This window comes from Anolis carolinensis, chromosome 5 (genome assembly GCF_035594765.1).
Source record: "Anolis carolinensis isolate JA03-04 chromosome 5, rAnoCar3.1.pri, whole genome shotgun sequence".
Taxonomy (NCBI): Eukaryota; Metazoa; Chordata; class Lepidosauria; order Squamata; family Dactyloidae; genus Anolis; species Anolis carolinensis.
In genome coordinates this window covers 1,098,096-1,116,906 of record NC_085845.1, presented here as the reverse complement: position 1 = coordinate 1,116,906, position 18,811 = coordinate 1,098,096, and the positions used below count along the sequence as shown (strand labels likewise).

General features: G+C 41.8%; 1 protein-coding gene across 1 annotated transcript in view; it reads left to right on the top strand.

The window, feature by feature from the left end:
• The first annotated feature begins 2,112 nt into the window (after positions 1–2,112).
• Positions 2,113–18,811, top strand: part of adissp (adipose secreted signaling protein) — a 60,412-nt gene continuing 43,713 nt past the window's right edge. Inside the window, exon 1 of the mRNA XM_062983551.1 lies at positions 2,113–2,252. The gene's annotated coding sequence lies outside the window, so the exon portion shown is untranslated. The remainder of the gene's footprint in view (positions 2,253–18,811) is intronic.

The following is an 18,811-nucleotide window of genomic DNA, read 5'->3' as shown; positions in this document are numbered from 1 at the left end:
ATGGAAGGAAAGAGGAGAGGAGAAGAGGAGGGAGAAGTTCCTCATTTTAAAAAATTAAATGCAAACCAACATCATTTTCAGGCAGAGCAACTTGGAAAAATGACTTTTTTGGATTGAATTCAAACCAGCGTAATTTCCAAGAAGAGTAATTTGGAGAAGTTACTTTTTTTGGATTGAATTCAAACCAGTATAATTTTCAAGCACGGTAATTTGAAGAAATTATTTATAGGGACTGAATTCAAGACAGCACAATTTTCAGGCCGAGCAACTTGGAGAAGTTCCTTTTTTTGGATTGGATTCAATACAGCATAATTTCCAAGCAGAGTAATTTCGAGAAGTAACTTTTTGGGATTTAATTCAAGACAGTACAATTTTCAGGCAGAGTAACTTGGAGAAGTTACTTTAAAAAATTAAATTCAAACCAGCATAATTTTCAGGCAAAACAACTTGGAGATGTTACTTTTTTGGATTACATACAAGCCAGTACTATTTTAAAACAGAGTAACTTGGAGAAGTTACTTTTTTGGAATTAAATTCAAACCAGCATAATTTTCAAGCAGAGAAATTTAGAGAAGTTACTTTTTTGAATTGAATTCAAGATGGCATAATTTTCAGGCAGAACAACTTTTTTTTTAAAAAAAGTTACTTTTTAAAAATTCAAAGAGCATAATTTTCAGGTAGTCACTTGGAAAAGTTCCTTTTTAAAAAATTCAAACCATCATTTTCAGGCAGAGTAACGTGGAGAAATTACTTTTTAAAAAATTCAAACCATAATTTTCAGGCAGAGTAACTTGGAGAAGTTACTTAAAAAAGTCAAAACAGCATAATTTTCAGGCAGAGTAAGTTGGAGAAGTTACTTTAAAAAATTCAAAACAGCATAATTTTCAGGCAGAGTAACTTGGAGAAGTTACTTAAGAAAATTCAAAACTGCCAATGAAATCGGAAATATGGCTACTAGGAATAACGGAACAAAAACTAGAAAAAAATAAAGACAAATTATTATTTCTGCTAACGACGGCAGCAAGGATATGCTATGCGAGGATTTGGAAGAATCCTGAAATCCCTAAAGAAGAAGAATGGTTGAAAAAAATACAAGATATAAAAAATATGGATAGGCTTACTTTCCTTCTATCAAAAAGTAAGGGAAATCCGATAAAAGAAACAAATTGGGACAATGTAACAAAATACCTAGAAGGAAAGATAAATCAATCAAAATAAATATAAAAATAAATAAAACAGCAAGACCATAGAATAAAAATGGAAAGACAAGAGACATATATAAAAGAAAAGAAATAAATAAATAAATAGATAAATAAATAAACAAAAACAAAGATAATATAAGAAGCAAAGGAAGTCAGGATAAAATGAAAACTAAGAAGGGAAATATTAAAAAACAGAAGATGAAAAAGGAAACCCCCCATCATGAATGGAAGAAAGACGGGAAGGAAGGACTCCAGAGAAACGAAATGAAACAAGGAAAAGATTGAAGAATGAAAAGGAAGGGAATCTCCAGGAAGATGCCCAGAAGTCCAATTTATTTTATATATATTCTCTATTCTCTTTTTTCTTTCTTTTTTCTTTCTTTTTTCTTTCTTTCTTTCTTTTTTCTCTTTCTTTCTTCTTTCTTCTTTTTCCTTTTCTATCTCATTATTAATCATGCTTATTATCTTATATCTATATTTTAATATGTAAATGGAAAATTTAATAAAGATTATTTAAAAAAAAAAAGAAAATTCAAAACAGCATAATTTTCAGGCAGAGTAGCTTGGAGAAGTTACTTTTTTTGGTCAGAGAAAAGGGTTGGGTCCGTTAGCCAAAAAAAAAAACAAAGAAAAGAAAAAAGTAACTTTCCCAAGCTTTCACGTGATTCCCTGCCAGCCTTCGGACTCTTTTCCTGCTCTCCTATTGGCTGAGCCTGCCTTTGGCCACGCCCACAGCCTCCCGGGTAGTCTCTCTCTCTCTGGCCCCGCCTCTTTACGTCACCCGCAGAAGCCACGCCCTTGTTACCTCCCTCTTTCCAGGAGCAACGGCTCTGCAGCCAATAGGGAGGCGAGAGAGCGAGGGAGGCGCCCGCCTCTTTGTTGCGAAGGCCAATGGTGGCGGGGGGGCGGGGCTTTGTGGGGCGGGGCTTCCTCCCTGGGCGCAAAAAAGGGTCTTCTGCACAAAAGAGGCGCCAGAGGCGGACCCGGCGGAGAGCAGGCGAGGAAGGCGCGGTGGTTGGGCTCCTGCTCGTGGACGCAGCCCTTGCAAAGGTCAGCTTGTGCTGTCGCTATTTGCATTAGAAATATTCTAAAACAGGCATGGGCCAACTTGGGCCCTCCAGGTGTTTTGGACTACAACTCCCACAATTCCTAACAGCCGGTAGGCTGTTAGGAATTGTGGGAGTTGTAGTCCAAAACACCTGGAGGGCCCAAGTTGGCCCATGCCTGTTTTAGAATATTGTTCTTCACTATTATTATTATTATTATCATCATTTCTTGGTTGAGATGTGGATCCTATATTGCTCTCTAATACCTATCGCTGGATGTCCATCTGTAGGGAGGGATCAGATGATGTCCTTCTGCCTGGTAGAAGGGAGGTAGACTGGATGGCCTTTAGAGGTCCCTTCCCACTCTAGGGTTCTATGGATATATTGTTGTTGTTGTTGTTATTATTATTATTATTGCTACTACCATCATCTTCCTGGTGGTCATATTGGTCCTATATCGCTCTCTATCATATCTGTGGCTGGGTGGCCATCTGTCGGGAGGGATCAGATTGTGTCTTTTTGCCTGGCAGAAGGGGGTGGACTAGATGGCCTTTACAGGTCTCTTCCAACTCTAGAATTATATGGAATTATTATTATCATGTGTTTTCGAAGGCTTTCATGGCCGGGATCACAGGGTTGTTGTATGTCTTTCGGGCTGTGTGGCCATGTTCCAGAAGCATCTGGATGTGGGCGAAACGTCAGGAGAGAATGCTTCTGGAACATCGCCACACAGCCCGAAAGACATACAACAACCCTATTATTATCATATTATAATTATATTAATTTATTAATTATATTATTATTACCACCACCATCATCCTGGTTATTGATCCTGTATCGCTTTCTATCATATCTATGGCTGAATGGCCATCTGTTGAGAGGGATTATATGGTGACTTTTTGCCTGGCAGAAGGGACCACTGCTTGGCAGAGGTCCCTTCCAACTCTAGGATTCTATGGAATTATTATAATCATATTATAATTACATTAATATATTATGTTATTACCACCACCATCATCCTGTTTGTTGATCCTATATCGCTCTATCATATCTATGGTTGAATGTCCATCTGTTGGGAGGGATCGTATCGTGTCTTTTTGCTATGGACTGGATGGCCTTTAGAGGCCCCTTCTAACTGTTGGATTCTATAAAATTATTTTTTTTGTTATTATCTTGATTCAAAGTTTTATATATTAAAAAGAAAGAAAAGAAACATATATATATATATATATATATATATCTTAATTAGAAAATAATATTTTTACATTGAAAGTGGGAGAACATTTGTTTTTGTTAGAAAGTAGGAAAAAAGAGTAAAGAGGAGAGAAAAAAAGAAGAAAAAGAAGAAAAAATAAAAAATAAAAAAATAAAAATAGTATTTTTATAAAAAAGGAAAAGAAAAAAAAATGTTGACTTCCATCTTCCTTTGACTGGTTCTACAAAAAATTCTGAAAGTCAGTCAAAACCATATCCCCTTCGTCCTCATCAGATTCTAAGATTGAATTTATTCAGCAGATAGGATTAAATTTCATTTGTTTTAAATAGTCCTTTACCAGGTCCCAGTTAGTTTCTTGCTTAGGCAGACCTTGACTTGGAGATAACCAGTAAGTAAGCCTGTCCATGTTCATCATTTTTATATATTACTAGCTGTGCCTGGCCACGCGTTGCTGTGGCAAAGTGGTGGTGGTATTGGTTAAAAATTGTTGTGTAATTTTTATTTGACGTTATTTGTATTTTTTAAATTAATTTACTGTAAGTTATTTTTTTATTTAATATATTTTATTATTTTCTTGTATTATTTTTAGTTATTTTCTGTTATTATAGTATTTTATTGTATAGATTTTTTTAGCGTTTTTAATTATTTTTTAGTGTTTTTTATTATTTTTTATTGGGTTTCTAGGATATCAAGTTGGAGGAGCTTAGCCTTCTAACTGGCAGCAATTGGATAAAAGCAATTATTCCTCTCTCTGTAATTAGGACTTTATTTTTCTTTTCTTTTTGTTGTGTCAACCTAGAGGCGTGGATGATGGATTGTGTCGTCAAATTTCGAGGTTGGGGGGCCTGTAGTTTTGTTGTTTTGTGGGTCGCCGTGATGCCATCACTCTTTTATATATATAGATTATCACCACCACCACCCTGGTTGTGATGGCTCTGGTTTTGCTTTGCAAGGAAGCCTTCCCTGCTTGAAGGAGACGGCATTTGCTCTTTTGTCTTGTTTTGTACTTGTTCTCCTCTCTTGGAAAGGTCTATCATTAATGATAATGCAATTAGTGTTATTATGATAGCTGGCTTGTCCTATTCTTAATCTCCTCTCTGGGAAAGCTCTGCTGGCGTCATTGATCATAATAGTGTCACTGGCATTATTACAGCTGGGCTTCTATTGGCTTTTATTTGTTGAGGGATTGCAGCTGTGCTTTGGCCTCCGGGTGGGTGCTCAGGACCTCCTCGAACTACAACTCCCAGGGCCCCAGAGCATTGAGCCAGAGCAGATTGCGTGAGCCAGAGCAGAACTAGTGAGCCAAGCTGCATTCAATCAGTATGGATGCACCATTAGCAAAGTCTGCTAGCATTATTATTACCAGTAACGCGATTACCATTGCTGCGGCACTGCTTTCGCTCTTTAAAAAAGCAAAAAGTACAATTGCATTGTAATGTATTTAATCCCCTCTCTTTGAAAGATGAAGTGGCCTCTTAACCCTCTCTCTTAGAAATATCTATTATTGTCATCATCATCAATAACAGGAGCCTGCAGTTGTACTTTTGCATGTCTTGTATTTAGCCCCCACTCTCCTGGAATGTATATTATTGTTATTATTATTATTATATTGTATGACACAGCAAACAAGATAGATATGCTGGATTTCATATCACAAAATCACAAGTCGAACACTTTCCAAGTGTCTAGGACTGTGTGATGTATTTTCTGATGATGTGCACAGGTCTCAGTCGGGTGGCCTTTTGCAGTTGGCAGATCGTAATTTTGTCAATGTCTGTTGTTTCCAAATGCCGGCTGAGATCTTTTGGCACGGCACCCAATGTGCCCATCACCACCGGGACCACCTGCACTAGTTTCTGCCAGAGTCTTTGAAGTTCAATCTTGAGGTCCTGAGAGCGGCTGAGTTTTTCCTGTTGTTTTTTGTCAATGCGGCTGTCACCTGGGATGGCGACATCAATGATCCAAACCTTTTTCTTTTCCACAACTGTGATGTCTGGTGTGTTGTGTTCCAGAACTTTGTCAGTCTGGATTTGGAAGTCCCATAGTATCTTTGCGTGCTCATTCTCCCAACACTTTTGCAGGTTTGTGATCCCACCAGTTATAATAATAATAATAATAAAACTTTATTTATGTACTGCCCTATCTCCCAGATGGGACTCAGGGCGGTTTACAGTCATAAAAGCAAACACAAACATTACATAACAACATAATACACATTATTAAACAAAGTAAAATAATACAGTTATAACAATAAATCACACTTACATGACCAGATCAAGGGGACGGGAACCATAAAACCAATATATTAAAATGTATCATTTTAGGCTAGGGAAATCTTGTGCAATATATTCAGGCCCAGAAATCGGTGGTAGTCCAATGCAATTACTCAGTTCTTTGCTGCTGGAAGGTGGTACTTACTTGAGGCATAAGTTCCAATGAATCCTTGGGGCCACATAGTTGTGCCTCTGTTTGTAGTCTGTCTGTGCGATTTTCTTACAGCAGCTGAGGAGATGATCCATGGTTTTGTCAGTTTCCTTGCAGAGTCTGCATTTTGGGTCATCAGCTGATTTTTCGATCTTGGCCTGAATTGCCTTTGTCCTGATGTCTTGCTCCTGGGCTGCAAGGATCAGGCCTTCTGTCTCCTTCTTCAGGGTCCCATTCGTGAGCCAGAGCCAGGTCTTCTATTATTATTATTATTATTATTATTATTATTATTATTAATTGCCTTTGTCCTGATGTCTTGCTCCTGGGCTGCAAGGATCAGGCCTTCTGTCTCCTTCTTCAGGGTCCCATTCGTGAGCCAGAGCCAGGTCTTCTATTATTATTATTATTATTATTATTATTATTATTAATTGCCTTTGCCCTGATGTCTTGCTCCTGGGCTGCAAGGATCAGGCCTTCTGTCTCCTTCTTCAGGGTCCCATTCGTGAGCCAGAGCCAGGTCTTCTATTATTATTATTATTATTATTATTATTATTATTAATTGCCTTTGTCCAGATGTCTTGCTCCTGGGCTGCAAGGATCAGGCCTTCTGTCTCCTTCTTCAGGGTCCCATTCGTGAGCCAGAGCCAGGTCTTCTATTATTATTATTATTATTATTATTATTAATTGCCTTTGTCCTGATGTCTTGCTCCTGGGCTGCAAGGATCAGGCCTTCTGTCTCCTTCTTCAGGGTCCCATTCGTGAGCCAGAGCCAGGTCTTCTATTATTATTATTATTATTATTATTATTATTATTATTATTATTATTATTAATTGCCTTTGCCCTGATGTCTTGCTCCTGGGCTGCAAGGATCAGGCCTTCTGTCTCCTTCTTCAGGGTCCCATTCGTGAGCCAGAGCCAGGTCTTCTATTATTATTATTATTATTATTATTATTATTATTAATTGCCTTTGTCCAGATGTCTTGCTCCTGGGCTGCAAGGATCAGGCCTTCTGTCTCCTTCTTCAGGGTCCCATTCGTGAGCCAGAGCCAGGTCTTCTATTATTATTATTATTATTATTATTATTAATGGCCTTTGTCCTGATGTCTTGCTCCTGGGCTGCAAGGATCAGGCCTTCTGTCTCCTTCTTCAGGGTCCCATTCGTGAGCCAGAGCCAGGTCTTCTATTATTATTATTATTATTATTATTATTATTATTATTAATTGCCTTTGTCCAGATGTCTTGCTCCTGGGCTGCAAGGATCAGGCCTTCTGTCTCCTTCTTCAGGGTCCCATTCGTGAGCCAGAGCCAGGTCTTCTATTATTATTATTATTATTATTATTATTATTATTATTATTATTATTATTATTAATTGCCTTTGCCCTGATGTCTTGCTCCTGGGCTGCAAGGATCAGGCCTTCTGTCTCCTTCTTCAGGGTCCCATTCGTGAGCCAGAGCCAGGTCGTCATTGTCGTCTTCTTCTTCTTATTATTTGTTGTTGTACTTTTGCCTGTCTTGTATTTATCTGCCACTGTCTTAGAAATATCTCATATTATCATTATTATTAATGTGATTGCTAAAGCAAAGAAAAGGGGGTGCATTTGTTTTCAATTTGTTTGCATTAAGGAGAAATGTTTGTTTTTCCCCTCCCATTGTTATTAGTGAGGAAAATGGGATTTTATAATGGACTGCCCAGGTTTGAAGAGAAAGCAAGCGCTACTTTTCCCCTTCTGAAATGTGACCACTCCTTTGCATTGCCCTGTGAATGCAAACATGCATTTTATGGGCATGGAACAATACTAATATGTTTACTCTTTGATCTATGTCTTTTCGTATAGATGTGTCTTAACGGTCTTATGTTTTTTATCCACGCGTTTTGCACTATGTGCTACCCTGCCTCAAGTCTTGAGGTGGGAAACAGAACAAGAACAACAAAACAAAAACAATAATAACAATGCATGAGCTTTAGGATTATTATTAGCACTATTTGCATGACTCGCTCTTTTATCAATAATCAGATTTGTTTTGCATTCTGTGCACAATGAATACATCTCCGAAGGGTTGGCTCAGTTTGTGGGGAAAACAGTGCTTGTGAATCAATAGCACACCTTCTGAGGAGCATCAAAGCGCATAGACCGGGCAAGGGGAAAAAAGCGCAATGCATGGGAACACGGCTGCATGTTGCATCAGGCCACGTTTCCCAAGATAAAGGGCTCCTGCCGGCCCCATAAGCTTCTCCCCTAGTAAATGGATTAGGCTCCCCGGTGCCTTTTGTGTTGCAATGCGGGAGGAAGGATCGCAGGTGCAGATAGAATAGAGCATGGACTGGTTTCCTGCCTCAGAGACTCAAAACATCCTCTCCCTTTCAGAGTTTGTGCCCTTAAAGGGAAAGGCCTCAGCTGGAGGGGAAGGAAGGGATTGCTGCATTGTTATATATACAGTAGAGTCTCACTTATCCAACATAAACGGGCCGGCAGAATGTTGGATAAGCGAATATGTTGGATAATAAGGAGGCATTAAGGAAAAGCCTATTAAACATCAAATTAGGTTATGATTTTACAAATGAAGCACCAAAACATCATGTTAGACAACAAATTTGGCATAAAAAGTAGTTCAATACGCAGTAATGCTATGTAGTAATTACTGTATTTATGAATTTAGCACCAAAATATCACGATATATTGAAAACATTGACTACAAAAATGCGTTGGATAATCCAGAACGTTGGATAAGTGAGACTCTACTGTATATATATGTGTGTGTGTGTTTGCACACACACACATATAGGTGGTCCCTATGTTACAAACATCCGACTTACATTTGGCTCCTAGCTTTGAACAGGGCTGAGACAATAGGAAGTGAGAGGAATCTTATATATTATTAGTATTCTTATGTTATATACACAAACGCACAGACACACACAGTCCCTTCGTTGCAAAACATCCGACTTGCAAATGACTCTTAGTGAAGAACGGGGGAGAGACAACAGGATGTGTGAGGAATCTTCCCCATGTGCCTTCCTGCCTGGGAGAAGGGGGCTAGACTAGATGGCCTTTGGGGGTTCTTTTCAATTCTATGACTGTGTGTGTGTGTATATATATATATATACACACACACATGCACACAGACATGCATGCACACACACAGGGCTGGACTGGATCGTCTTTGGGTGTCCCTTCCAAATCTATGCTACTGTATCAATCTCCCATATATGTATTTACACACATATACAGTCACTCTCATACACACAAATGTACTGTACATGGCTTCCCTAGAGCTCTCTCTTACATATACACATATACACACGTAAGCACACACACACACACACATTTATACATATATATACACATACATATCTCATCTACATGCATACCTATATACACACATGCACACATATGGATTATCTACACACACACATACATATGTGTATATGTGGCTTTTCTATCTATCTGGCTTATACTTTTTATATACCTATGTGAATACACGCACATATAGCAAGGGAAGACAGGGTCCCCTTATAGACTAAGTCGGGGGGGTTGCTGCAACTCGACCTCCGTCCTGCTCTATCCGGATGAGCCCCGGCCCGCGGTCCGGATACAGTCCCCAACGGCCTTTTACGTACCTGAAACTTTAGGCTGACGGTTGCCCTGAGTCTGGAACAACTTGAAGACACACAACAACCACAACAACCCTAATTCACTTGACTCTCTCATCAGGCCAAAGCAAGCCCACTCTTCCCACTGAAACACTGGTACGAAAATGCACTCTTCTTTCGGGTCTTTTTGAACTACGAAAGGGCACGAGGGCCAGTTTTCAGCATGAATTTTAAACTTGTGTCCTCTCTTTTAATCTCTGTCCTGTTTACGAGGGTTAAATGAAAAGTAATGCCTCCACCTTCATAACTCCTCAAGAGATGGCAGTCGTGGTCTGCGTCAGGTCCTGGCTTGTTCAGGAGACTCTCCTCTACAGTCAGTTCCATTAGGCGGGAAGCCTTAGCATTGAACGGTTGTGTTGTTAAAGGGCAAAGTATGGAACCCTGAACAGTCCTGTGCGTCGTTGGGCGATTAAGTTTAAAGATGTTGAGGTGGAAACATCTGACTTATGTGACAAACAAAGAGTTGGGCGTCCTGGACAACAGCCACTGAGTTTCACAAGCAAAAGGTGGACAGATTGATTCAGGACAATCGTCGTATCCCTCAGAGAGAAATTTCAAGCATCATCGGCATTTCACAAGAACGTGTGGGTCACATGATTGCTTTGCTTGGCTATCGGAAGATCTGTGCACGATGGGTCCTGTGAGACGCCGGTTGCAGAAACAGAGTGTCGACTTCTTCAGTGACGGCTTCAGAAAACTTGTTTGTCGTTGGCAGAAATGTATACAATTTTCTGGTGGTTATGCGAAAAAGTGAATAATGGTATTTAAAGAGCACATTCTAAGGATTATTTCTGCGTTTGATTTATTAAAATACTCCCATCCAAACCCAAGTAACGAAGGTGGAGGCATTACTTTTCATTCAACCCTCGTACTTTAAAGAAAAACGTTTTAATCGGTATGTTTTTAGAGTTTTTGCAAGGTTTGTGCATTTGACGGTGCTGTGCCCTGCCACAAGGAGAGGCAGCTCAGAAATAAAATTATCATCATTATCATCATAATTATTTATTTGCAATGTGCATAGGAATTGGTATGTGTGTGTTTTTTTCTCCAAACTATAGCTTTGGGGAAATGCGTCCTCAAGCAACGCCAACATACACAAAGGCAGCATCCGCTGGGAGCAGTGGAGGGGACAGCCTAGGCATCACACGGTGTGCATCGCATGGAGGCGCATCAATGTGCAATGCGCTCCAGAAAGAAAGAGGGGCTGGATGGGAGAATATATACTTCCTGTTGTGTCAGCCTCGTTCTGAACTAAGACATTTGTAAGCTGAATGCTTGTAACTCTCTCTCTCTGTATTTTTATATATATATATATACACACACTGTGGCAAAGTGGTGGTGGTATTGGTTAAAAATTGTTGTGTAATTTTTATTTGACGTTATTTGTATTTTTTAATTAATTTTATTGTAAGTTATCTTTTTATTTATTATATTTTATTATTTTCTTGTATTATTTTTAGTTATTTTCTGTTATTATAGTATTTTATTGTATTAATTTAGTGTTTTTTATTATTTTTATTGGGTTGCCAGGAGACCAAGTTGGAGGAGCTTAGCCTTCTAACTGGCAGCAATTGGATAAAAGCAATTATTCCTCTCCCTCTAATTAGGACTTAATTTTTCTTTTCTTTCTGTTGTATCGACCTAGAGGCGTGGATGATGGGTTGTGTTGTCAAATTTCGAGGTTGGGGGGCCTGTAGTTTTGTTGTTTTGTGGGTCGCCGTGATGCCATCACTCTTTTATATATATAGATATTTGTGTCTGCATCCATGAGAGTTTTAGATGAGCCGTGTATGTATATACAGGGGAGCCCCCCCCCCCCCCGTGCTGGGGATTCTGGGGGTTGTAGTCCAAAACATCCCAAGGCATTCTTCTCTCTTCCTTCCAAGAACCACCTTGGCTTCCTTCCAGTGAAGCCACTTGCGGAGGATCCCCGGTCGATGCGCAGCGTAAACAAATGTGCCATATTTACAGGTCCAGGCCTTCAGTAATGGAAGGAAAATAAAATACTTGCGGAAGCAGCCTTGAGAGCTGCAGCATGCACTTAAAGCCATCTATCCATACCTATCTACTTATCTATCTATATATTCACACCTTGAATTGGAATAAATGCTCCCCGGGAGCTTTCATAATAAAAAGAAGACTTGGCTGCCTTCACAAAACGTCCATCCATGTCTTTTGAACGGAGCGAAGAAGATGCTGCAATTCCAGCACTGAAAAGCTTTACGTAGCTAAAGGGTAGTGTTGTGCTTTTGTATGGAATTGCTGTTTGTTTTGTGTAGTTTCATTCGTGTCGTCTCATTTTCGTATTTGGCTCCTGTTAATGAAAATGGACCGCCTGTACGACATGAGTTTTGGTCTGGCTAACGAAAAACACGAACATTTTGTGGCAATGGGAGGGCTTCCAATGCTCATCCCCCCCCCCCCCCCCCGGCTTGGTTTTTGGACTGTACAGCTTTCATATTTGTGTTGCCTCTCATTTCGTACGAAAATGTCATAGGTTTCGTGTAGACGAATGGTCAAAACGATAGCACGAAGAAAACGAAGGAATAATTTCGTGTACATCTCTACTAAAGGGGCATCTGCACTGTGGAATTAACACAGTTTGACATCACTGCCATGGGGATTGTGAGAGTTGTAGTTCCACAAGGGCACCACCAAACTACAAGACCCAGGGCTCCATAGCAGCTAAACGTGGTCCTGAACTGCGTTAATTCCACAGTGCAGATGCGCCTTTGTCCCATTTCCGGATGGTGTTCTTCAGGGCTGGGCTGAACTCTGTGGCTCCAAACCCCGTGCCTTTTAAAAAAGCCCCTCGTTCCCATAAAATATTAATTATTTGCGTAATGGATCCTAATCCCAGCCCAATTAGGCCTTGCCAAGCCTTGTCATGGGCTTCTCTCTCTCTCTCTCTCGGGCGGCTTTCTTGTCATTGCTCGCTCTTGCAACTGTGCCATGCTGTGCCATGCGCTCCAGGTCTCACCAGAGGTTGCCTTGCAAATGCTCTGCCCAAATAGCCCCAAAACGGGGGAGAAATTGCGATTGTTCAAGGCGATTCATCAAAATGAGACAGTCCTGGGTGCATGGGAATATTCACATCCTAGAATAGAATTGGAAGGGACCTCTAAAGGCCATCCAGCCCAACCCCCTTCTCCAAGCACAACCAAAGCAGCCCTGACAGATGGACAACCAGCCTCTGTTTAAAAACTTCCAAGGAAGGAGCTTCCACCAGACTCCGAGGCAGAGAGTTCCCCTGCTGAACAGCTCTAAGAAGTTCTTCCTCATGTTCAATGGATTCTCCTCTCTTCTCCTGCCATTTGAACCCAGGGCTCCACTGAGTCCTAGTCTCCAGGGCAGCAGAAAGGAAGCCTCTCCCTCTTCCTTGTGGCGTCCTTTCACACATTAATACCATCATCATAATTGGAGATCACTCATGCCCAAGTAGGGTGGCTTTCTAAGCATCGGGTCTTGACGTTGGGTCCGTAGGTGACCGTGGAGACATCCCGCAGGTTCCTTCTTCCACTGTGAGGACATTGGTTTCCAGGCGGAAGGCGGTCCCGGTCAGGGTTGGCTTGACGCGCCTTCTTCCTTTCGGCACGTTTCCCCCCTTCACCCTCCATCCGTGCCTCTTCAGATCCCACAACACTACTGGTCACAGCTGACCTCCAGCTAGAGCGCTCAAGGTCCAGGGCTTCGGTGTCTTTGCCACAGTTTTTAAGGTTACCTTTAAGCCCACCTTTCAATCTCTTTCATTCCATTTCCCGTTCTTGAATTGGGAGTAGAGTCACTGCTTTGGGAGACCATAGTTGGCTTTCAGGTCTCTTCTCAGCCTTCTCTTCTGCAGGCGAAACAGACCCAGCTCTTCAAGAGGTTCCTCAGAGGGATCATTCCTGGTGTCCAGATCTTTGTTCCTTTTAGTCACCCTCTCCGTCTAGACCCCTTCCAGCTTAGGGTCAATATCTCTCTTGAACTGTGGGGCCCAGAATTGGACACAAGAGATCTGACCAAAGCGGAATAGAAAGGCACCAGAACTTGTGATTCCAGGTAAAGAGGTCTAACCAAAGCAGAATACAAAGGCACCATGACTTCTTCCCTCGATCCAGACACGAGACTCCTTCTGATGCAGGCCAAAATCCCATTGGCCTTTTGAGCTGCCGCATGACACTCTTGGCTCATGCTCGGCTTCCTGTCCATGAAGACTCCAAGATCTCTTTTGCATGGATCACTGTCGAGCCAAGTGTCCCTCATCCTGAATCCTTTGCATGTCATTTTTTCTGCCTCAGTGTAGGATCTTACCTTAGTCCTTGTTGACATTGATTATGTTAGTTTTGGCCCATCAGCTCTCTCATTGTTGTGACTCAGCTGGAGTCTCAAAGTGACTCTGATGGGGATTGTGGGATTCAAGTTCCAGATGTTCTAGATGATGGGATTCATGTTCAAGATGACTCTGATGGGAATTATGGGATTCAGGTTCGGAGTGTTTCTGCTGTGAGACATGAGGAGCAGGGAGGCATTCCCATGGCAGGGAATGGCGGAGATGATACTGAAGCTAGCCAGGTGCAAAGGGAGGACAGCTCCCGGTTAGATAATGTGCAGACAGAGGTTGCTGTTAATGAGCTCTCTGGCCTTGATGGAACAGAATCTCTGGATCGAGCTGGCCGTTTGGAATTTCGGCACAGCAGTGTTAGAATAGCAAACAAGAAATAGAAAGAGGTCAGAGGCCAAAGAAATGCATTCATGCTATGCAGGGAATATTAAAGGGTGTGCTGAGAGAGAAACCTTTGTCAAAAGCAACATCTCGTTTGGGGCAAGAAGCAGCTCTTGCTTTCTCAGATTATCTTGTATTCAAGTTCATGGGACTTTGTTATGTATTAATGGAACCTTGTTTTATGCCTAGTGCTTTCTTGGATTATTCTTTGTAGCCTTAGATTGCAACAATCTTTTGGATCTTTGGCTTTTTAAGGACTATTTATTTCCTATTTCCTAATAAACTGCAAAAGACTTCAACCTGTGTACAGCCTGGTGTGTCCAGCAAGGTGAAACTAACCTGAGGTGCGACACTCATCTGTGGAGGTCTTTTGCATCCCGATCCTGTCCTCTGGAGTATTTTCTCTCCCTCCCAACTTGGTCCCATCTGCAAACGTGGTCAGCATGGGTTGCTGTGAGTCTTTTGGGCTGTATGGCCACGTTCCAGAAATACAGCCACCCAGTGATTCTGGCCACGAAGGCCTTTGGGAATACAGTGATCAGCATGCCTTCTAAACCTTCATCTGGGTCGTTAATAAAGACGTTGAATAGAACTGGGCCCAGGACTGAGACCTCTTTATGGAACCAAATGGCCAGTTCTTTCCCAGATGAAGACGAGGATCCATTGGGGAGGAGCACCTTTGGCAGGGTGGCATCTACACTGTGGAATTAATGCAGTTTGGCACTGCTTGTAACTGCCACAGGGATCCTGGGAGTAGTAGTCCCACGAGGCCCTGATCCAAAGTGTGCTGGAGCACCACCCAAACTACAAATCCCACAATAACATAGGAGGTAAAAGTGGTACCAAACTGCAATAATTCCACAGTGTAGATGTGCCTTTTCTCTTTTCCGGATGACGTTTGGAGCTCTTTTAAATTGTACAGAAATGCTTTTAATGTCGGCAGTTTTGAGTCTCGTTGCGGAGAGAAGAAGGGTATAAATAAACATCGTAATAGTAACAAGCCCCCTGTCTTCCTCCAGAACATTCCCCCCCCCTCTTCTCATAAAATATTAATTAGTCGCGTAATGGATCCCAATCCCAGCCCAATTAGGCCCCGTCCAGGTCTCATCAGACGATGCCTTGGCTGAGTGGATGGGAATATTCACAGCGTAGGATCCAAATTCCATGATCCAAATTCTAGCCCTTGAATTCTATTACTACCCGGAACTATCGTGCTCTACTTATGTCGCCCCGATCCCTAAGTTTTCCCTTCTGACCCTGCACTTTATCCATCAGCCCTGCCCCATAACTGACCCTTATTACCCGCCTGCCCAGCCCAGAAACTGTTTACTATTTTAGGTCACTGGTTGTTGTTGTTATTTTATACTGTGTTATGTTTTTGTTTTATATTGTTTTTTGGTGCTTTATTGACTACTAATATGCTCATTTTAACTATGTCGTTGAATTTCCCCATATGAGCCGCCCCAAGTCCCTTTGGGGAGATGGAGGCGGGATACAAAAATAAAGTAGTTGTTGTTGTTGTTATTATTATTATTATTGGACTCATTCTATGCAAAGCGTGCACCTGCTTGTTTAGCACAGGAAACAACATGGACTTGTCTGTGAATTTTGCACAGAATTTCATCCCAAAATATGAACCACAGCCTTTGCAAATTCTGCAGTTTGCTGCAATTATTATTATTATTACTACTACTGTATTTATTTTTACCCCGCTTTATCTCTCCCAAAGGGGACTCAAAGCGGCTTAACGTAAAAGCATCAGCATACCATTGAAAATATACAAATATGCAAACATTGAAACAGGATTAAATATAAACGGTATTAAAAAGTATTAGGCCATTAAGACGCATGTATCAAAAGACAGGGCAGGAGATTAAAACACAGGACAAATCCCAGTTTAAATCCATAGTTTGAAATGGGCTGGGAGAGAACTGCAGCTTGGTGGAAAATAAAAAGGGAGAAAATGCTGCAATGTTGTGTGCATTTTACCGTATATTATTACGTAACAGCACTCAAAAGTTTGTGAATCCATTCATTTCCCTCCTGGGGACATTAATAGTGAGAGGAAGCTCATAATAACCATAGTACTGAGCTCTCAAAACATTTGCAACTCTTCAGAGGCGGGTCATACTTTCACTATTATTACTATGTTATTATTACTAACTGTACCCGGCCACGTGTTGCTGTGGCCTAGTCAGGATAAATGGGAAAGATAGGATAGAGAAAGAGCAAGTTTCAGATATCTGTGACTTCACAATGCTTGAGGGTAGGCAGTATTTTTGGTTGTTCCGTTGTCTGTGCAGATATATAGAGATTGTGTGGTTTGGCGACTCTGGAACACGCAACATATTATTGTCCATGTGAGAAGCAATTCGTGTCTAGATGTCAACCGCAGAGTTCTAAAGATTGCCCTTGAGTGTATGTATAGGTAGATGGATGGATATAGATCTTTCTCTCTGTCATCCCCTTGGGGAGAATGACAGGGGGGGTGGCTTCCTCATAGGCCACGCCCCCATGTTATTTATAAGCTCCTCCCAGTGCCACCTTCTCCCTGTTGTATCCCGGCCTGCACCTGAGCTGTCAGGTGAACCTGGGGTTGAGCCTGTTCAGCCTTTGATAGTACCTGCACCTGACCTGTCAGATGAATCTGAGTCGGTGTCAGACCCCAGGCAGCAGGGCACCAAGAACCATACACGGAGGCCAATCTCTATCTAATATCTTTATTAAGGAAATATATAAAAGTAATAAAAACAAGTGAAGGATATAGTTCAGAAGCAGACCTTTCAAATGAGGTCAAATATAGTCCAAAAATGTATTGTCCAATAAATGATATTAGAGTTCAAAGTTTAAATCCAATACCGAAACACACACTATTGCCAAGCAATAGTGTGGGGAAATGCCAGAGTCTTAGAAGACCAAGGAAGCTTGACAACAAGGCTGGAAATAGTCTTGGTTCTTTAACAAGGTCCGTGACTAGAAACAAGGCAAACAGTGAATCTTGGAACAAGGTCCGTGGTTACCAGCAAGGCAAGGCAGTACTTGAATTCTTGATCCGGGAAGCAAGGAACTGGGGTTACGAAGTCCACACACGATCTCACTCCTGAAGCAGCTCTGTTGACTCCGCAAAGATTCTCCCGCGTCAGGCACCTATATTGGGTCTCGTTTTCCCGCCAACAACCTCTTTCCCTAGAGAACGGGAAGCGAAACCCAACTTTGTCCAGATGCAAGACTCCTTAGAATTTCCCAAGGGAAGCAGGTCTAATCATCCTGTTGTTTGGCTGCAATCCGTAAACTCCTGCGATTCTGTTCCCTGACTCCTCTGTCTGCACAATAGGACTCTCTCCTAGGGAACGGAGGCGAGGAATGTCCAAGGTCTGTTTTACTGAATTCTTGGGTACAAACATCAACATCCAGCAGGTGAAAAGACTCCAGCTCTTGTTGAACCGGCGAAAACCCCATGTTTTCGTCTTCATCTGCCTCGATGGCACTAGGAACAGGACTACAAGGCCCATGAGGCATCACAGTCGGGGCTTGGGATCCCCATGCAGCCAGAGGTAAATGATTCTGTATGGCCAGAGTTAGATGAGTCTGCTGTTCCTGAGGATTCTGGGAGCAGGCCTACAATGGTTTCAAGCAGGCAGCTTGAACCGCATTCCTTGGGAGAGTCAGGGTCAAGTTATCCCTTGGCAGATGGGCATTCCAGTCGTGATAAGAGTAATGAGACTGACAGAAAGAAAGCAATATGTCAACAGAGGCAAGAAAGGGAGGTTTTGAGAAGGAGCAAACGGTTACTAATGAGAAAGGGTTTTGGAGAAACTTCCCACAGAAAGAGGCCTTGATTCTAGCTTTAAGTGGAGCTGCTTCTGAGAATAAGTTCAGAGGTGGTAACTTTACTCATTGAGATGTTTGATCCTGTTTCATGGCCTCTTGTTTCATGTTTCCTTTGGACTTTGATGCCAAGTTCCTGTAGCCTTGTATCTTGAATTTTGTTCCAGTTCTTGTTCGTGGGTATTTTGGATTATCAAGTCATGTTCTTCAAAACCTTGCATTTTGAATCTCTTGTTCCAGTTCAAGATCCTGTTTTTTGTTCCAGTTTATGAGTCTGTTCCTTGGACTAATTTGGGTCACCTTGTTTGAAGTTTATTCTTGTGTTTGGATTCCTGTGGACCCTTGCTTCAAGATTCTCAAGTGCCTCGTACCTTGTGGACTAAAACATTGTTTTATTGACTCGAAACTTTGATTTGCTAATGCTTACAAATTATCTTCAATAAACAACTTGCATTACTTATAGCCTGGGGCGCCAGTGTGGTTTTAAGGTGTCTCTGCAGCCTGGGGGTGCAACACTCCCTGTTGTTGTTTTAGTTCTTGTCAGTGGGTGGGCGGGGCCCCAAAGATACCCCCCTCCCTAAGCGTAAGGAGGGTCTTCCTAAATGTCTCCCTTCCCTCTCAGTCACTCACCCTCAGGCCTCCTTGAAGGCCTCTTCCGCCTTCACCGTTGTGGTCCATCTCTGAGGCGGAGGGAAATGCCCTTATTCTTCTCTGCCACCGTCCTCCCTTCCCTTTCCC